Source organism: Dipteris shenzhenensis, unplaced genomic scaffold (assembly GCF_047967505.1).
Source record: "Dipteris shenzhenensis isolate YYH24624 ecotype China unplaced genomic scaffold, Dip_SZ_1.0 scaf0476, whole genome shotgun sequence".
Lineage (NCBI taxonomy): Eukaryota > Viridiplantae > Streptophyta > Polypodiopsida > Gleicheniales > Dipteridaceae > Dipteris > Dipteris shenzhenensis.
This window is the reverse complement of record NW_028239782.1, coordinates 10,001-15,571: the sequence shown is the minus strand read 5'-3', so window position 1 is coordinate 15,571 and position 5,571 is coordinate 10,001. Positions and strand designations below refer to the sequence as shown.

The 5,571-nt window shown below is 44.2% G+C and overlaps 1 non-coding gene across 1 annotated transcript; it reads left to right on the top strand.

Moving 5' to 3' along the window:
• The first annotated feature begins 5,487 nt into the window (after window positions 1–5,487).
• Window positions 5,488–5,559, top strand: TRNAN-GUU (transfer RNA asparagine (anticodon GUU)). Its single transcript has one exon. It is a non-coding gene; the product is annotated as a tRNA-Asn (tRNA).
• The last annotated feature ends 12 nt before the right edge of the window (window positions 5,560–5,571 follow it).

Here is a 5,571-nt window from a genome sequence, read left to right as displayed (position 1 = left end):
CCGAAATTCTTGAGTGTTATCAATACAGGCAGTTTCACATATTTCCGAAGAGTCGATTGCATAACCAATAATAAACCCCGCCCCGTGTGGATGGAACTCACATCGAACCTAGCTGCTATAGCTGGGCGGTCGGATTTCGCTCGCTCCCCCTCTCTCGAGGATGAAAGAGATATTAGTTCCTGTTCGGGTTGGGTACTAGTTTCTCTCCTCGCGTCACCGGCCGATTCCTCAAAATCTACACCAGTTAATTCTCCGGCAGGAAATCGAAACGGAGTGGGTAGTTCCATTAATCTAAAGAAGAGAGGTGAATGTGCCTTATCTTGAAATACTTCCCAAACCAGTGTCTTACGTCTTCTGGAGCGCATAGAGCCTTTTATAGGTTTCCGACGAAAATCAGAGCTTTTTGCAAAACGTTTGACCAGTCTGCGTGTTTTCAGCCGCGTCTTCCCGACGCTGATTGCTAAATTTTTTAACTTTCTGTTACGAATATCAGTTGACCCACCCGCGACATCGAACCTATTATCATATATTAAGTGAGTATTGCGGGCCAATTCCTCCGACAGTTCCTCAATCTCGAGGATCGAACGTATTTTTTGTTTTGAAGAGTCAAGTCTTTCCCCACCAATTAGAGGTACGTCTAGCAAGCGGATCCAATCGAAGGCACCACAATCATCTCTGAGATAGGTGAAGAATAAAGCTAACTCTGTCGGAGATGAAGAAAATTTGAAGACTTGATCCCAAGTTACGGGGGTGGAATCACCCTTCGAAACTGAATAGTTTGTTTCTCCCACAACATCTTCAATCACGGCATCATCCGGTGTTTCGAACATGAAAATAAATATTTGCAAAGCATTTTTAGGTAATGCTTCCCGGGGAAGAGGAATCTCATTGCTTCTCAACTCTTTATACCTGATAGACACCCAATCCCGAATCTTATTACCGGAATTCAATTCATTGGCATACTCGTTGTTGTCAACCGCTTGCGATGCCAATGAATCAGACAGTATCCAGAATGAATCCGAGTTTGGAATCCTAGCACGACATGAATTATTCAAAAATGGATCATAAATCTTAGGTAATTCACCTCCGTTATCAGCCAATCCGGTCCTTCTTTCCATCGCTTTCCAGAAGATAGGCTCGGTGTCTAGGAATCGAATTCGGTCCTTTAACTCATTATTCAAATCCTTGTTTTTCCTGAATTGGTTCAAAATCCAGTCTTCATGCAGATGATGAGCTGGAAGTGGCATATCCGAATCCTCTAACGAGGTTCCTAACTGGTCTCCAAAGATCGACAAACTGGGTAACGCCGTGAGAGCCAACCGCTGTTTTCCACTAGTCAAACATTTGCTGAAAAAGTGATTTGATACTTGCTTCTTCACTAAGCTATCGCCGCCGAATCGGCTATTCTCTATATATCGTAAAGGACGATTTGGTTTGTATGGGTCGAACAAGGACGTGGGCCACGACTTGAAAATCCATAGCATCGAATCTGACAACTCCCGGAGATTGTTATCGAGCAAGACAAGTTCGTCTTCAAAATTCTTGGTGAAGAGAGGTACTGGAGCCTTACCCAAATAAACCAGTACATTAATGAGAACAACAATACTAAAAGTTTTGTAAATGACGCGTTTCATCAGCAGGTAGAGTATGGGTGAATCATATTCTACGCGAACCAGAAGTAATCTGGACAAGTAGCTGAATGACATATGACCGAGTGACCAACCCACGAAACTACTAATCAGAAATGTTATGTTGTTGCTATATCGAAAAATAAATAGGTGAATTGGTCTCGCCAATACGGGACTTGGTAAAAGAATTGGATTTAAAATCTGGAAAATGAAACTATCCAAGAATATATTACCGATTCGAAAGTCACTGAGTGAATTGGTCGGACGTAGAGTTCGATAATCCGGTAAATCCTTGGTTCGGAACCAGTAAAATAACATGTATGGTACTATTGGGACAGTTACAACATGTGGTTTCACTATCAATGCATATAGAGGTGAACAGAATATTGACAGAAATATTAGTAGCTATCCCATCATCAAACCACTCAAAGCGACGGTACCACTAAGATTCCCTCCCAAAAGAAAAGCTCTTATGGATAGTATTTGGGAGGGTCCAACGGGTAATGTTGTTAGTAATCCATAATATAGTCCGAATATTATAGGTGGACCTGCCACCTTCACCCGAGTAAGCAGCGAAACCTGCAGTAGATACAACGACATTTGAACGCTTTCTACGTTCATAATTATTTCCTTCCCATATTTTTCAGTTTTTTTTTTTTCCCGTAGAGTGCCGGCAACCTCTCCGTACCACTCCCGTAGCTAGCACAGCAACTCCTTCGGAAAGGAGTCGATGGATTTCTTAATCATGAGGAGACAGAATCCCATGATTAAGAATTTGGAGACGTCTCTATGCATTTCCCTCAATGGTCACTTCCCGTCACCCAATAATTCTATAATTTAGTGATTTGTTACCATCTGCTTCGACAGGTTACTCCAACCCAGACGCCCCGGATTATTATTACGCCGTAGGGGACGAGTAACAAGTTCAAGCACATCCCTCGCATTAGTGGATCCATGGATTTGGGCAAAGGTGAACTCGACAGACCATTTTGTATCAATACCTCTTGCTTCTAAAGGATTGGCATGAGCCATTCCAGTAATTGCTGAATCAGGTTTTAATTCATGCATACGCTGTATCTGGTTATAATTATCCGGTTTTTCCACGATCCGTGGCATGAGTGTACCCATCTCTTTGCAAGTATCTCGTGAGAAAGATGGCTCGGCAGCTTGATATCGTTTATCCATGTAGGGAATACCTGTTTCGTAGACAACCATTCCGCAGCGAATTGGGAATCTTGCTATAGAAATTTCTGATAGATTATCTCCCGTAAAAGATATAGATTTACCAGCTGCTATCTCAAGATAGTCTCTCAGACTCTTCCATATCTCATCCTCCCTCTCCTTCAAACCCTGAGGTTCCATATTAAAGGCGGAACAAATCTTTTCTATCCAAGCACGCGTCCCATCAGGACCAATAGGAAAAGGTGCTCCAATTAACTGGCATTTACGACGCCGCATCAGAGTCGTCGCTGTACGGCTCAGAGAGGGATTCACGCCGCAAACATACACTCCCTTGCCTAATGATGGAAGTTCAGTATATCTCTGGGAGGGTAACCACCCCGATACCTGAATGGATTGACGTTTCGATTCCGGATTCGGTTGAGAAGCTACAGTTGAAGTTAGAGATCCAAAAAGAACTGAAGCATGATTCTTTAATTTCCGTCCCTCCGGATTAGCCCCCCCCGCTTCCGTCGTCGCAGTGTCAACACCCCCAACTAAATCCTGTTTCTGTTCGTGTCTAGATATGTCAAATTCCGGACACCGATGCGTCGTGGCAGCTGATACAGTATCCTCTCCCTGAGTAAAAGCATAATCCGATCCATTGGCCCGCGCAACTACAATTGGTACTCCAAGTTCGTTTTCTAGCTTGGGTGCTATGCCTTCTAGGTCCGTCTTTGTTATTTCCGTGGTACATGTGCCAATCCAAATAATGACACTAGGGTTTCTATCTCGTTTTATTTGGATACAAATTCTCTCCAATTCCCCTTGATCATTTAATTGGGCCGAGACGTCCCCCTCTTCCGACTCTGCCATTGCATAACGAGGTTCCGCAAGGATCGTAACTCCAAGAGCGTTCTGTAAGAAATAACCACAAGTCTTTGTACCTACCACTGGGGAAAAGCTGTCTTCGATCTTTTGATATAACCAAGCCACACAACTAATGGGGCAAGAAGTGTGATAATTTCCGGTTTCACATTCAAAAGTGAGAGTTTCGGGAGTCTTCGTGAAAGGGTTTCCTCAGAAAGGGTACACATACAAGAAATTTGCAGTTTCGGTTTCGAATCATCGTAAAATCAAGCAGAATATCCTGTTGAGTTTGCTGGGCATTCCTCTGCCCCCCACCATCGGGATTCAGATAGAAATCGGAGAGCAGACTGAATAATTCTCTATCTGGAATTTCCCTTGGCACAACCCCTTCTGGTCGAGACAATATCTGATCCGCCACATTGGGATGGAAATCACAAACATAATTGAGATCTGATTGACATTCAGCCGTTTCAAACAATGTTTTCCCCTTCACCCTCGAGACCCGAATGTCCTCAATGAGAGGCAACACTTCCAGCACAGGCATCGGGCAGGCTTCTACATGTTTATCAATGAGATCTCTCCTAGATGTCCGATTCCCCACCAAACCTGCTAATCGCAATGGGTGGGTATGTGCCTTCTCCCTAACCGACGCAGCAATACGATTTGCTGCAAAAGGGGCATCGAATCCATTATCCGTGATAATAATGCAATAATCCGCATGATTCGATGGAGCGGCAAAACCTCCACGGACTACGTCCCCTAAAACGTCGAATAGAGTAGTATCATATTCATAAGAAGCATTCGATTCTTTCGATGATTTAACCGTTTCTCCCACTACGTATCCCCCACAACCAGCTCCCGCAGGTGGTCCCCCTGCTTCAACACGATCCACTCCGCCATAACCCTTATAAATGACATCCTCAGGCCACACATCTTCATAGTGGTAATCCTTCGATTGCAAAGTGTCTATAATGGTAGGTATCAAGAATCCCGTGGGGGTGAAAGTACTATCATGTTTCGGATCACATCCAATTTGCAATACCCGTTTTCCGCGTCTCGCCAAAGCTATTGATATATTACAACTTGTTGTTGACTTACCAATTCCACCCTTTCCATAAACTGCTACTTTCGTTTCGCAAAGCTCCGATTCATTTTCTTCATCCCGACTATCCCCCACTTCCCCCCCCCTCCCCCTCACGTTCTCTTTCCCCTTTTTTCTTCATTTTTCACCCCTTATCCATACTTTCCCCCCGTAGACTCATTCATTCCATTTATGGATTCAAGTTTATGGATCCTCCACCCGCCTGCAATTATTGATATCGATACGGATCGTGGGGTTCCATGGGCGGGAGAGTATCTTCTTATTCATTCGGATTGATGATTGGTATTATTCTACTGCTAACTGCCTTCGTTTCTCTTGTCTCCTAAGAGTTTTTTTCTTCTCCTTTCCAAGATATTCCTTATACCTCTATAAGTATCCTGTGACTATTCTACTATGTTTTCCGGAAAAGGAGAAATAGAAACTAGTGATTGGTGATCGATCGATATGCATCTTGGGGTTGGGGGGGGGGCGATCAATCACGACCAAGATCAACCATGACCGAGATCTTCCACACCAGCCCCCCCCCCGATTCGTAGGCTCTATCCGAGAAGGCAAAAGGGATTGCTATCATTACTGCTTCTTCCTATAATGAGAGTTAGGGTGTACGCGAGGTTCATGAAGTCTCGAAGAAAGCTTTGGGTCTTCGAGTGGTTAACGTCTTGCAGATCAAGGGGCGGCTCAAGGAACAAGAGTCTCTGGAAGTATATGGGATTGAATCATCTGCCACTTTCCTCGGTAGCTCAGCGGTAGAGCGGTCGGCTGTTAACCGATTGGTCGTAGGTTCAAATCCCACCCGGGGAGATTCATCCATTT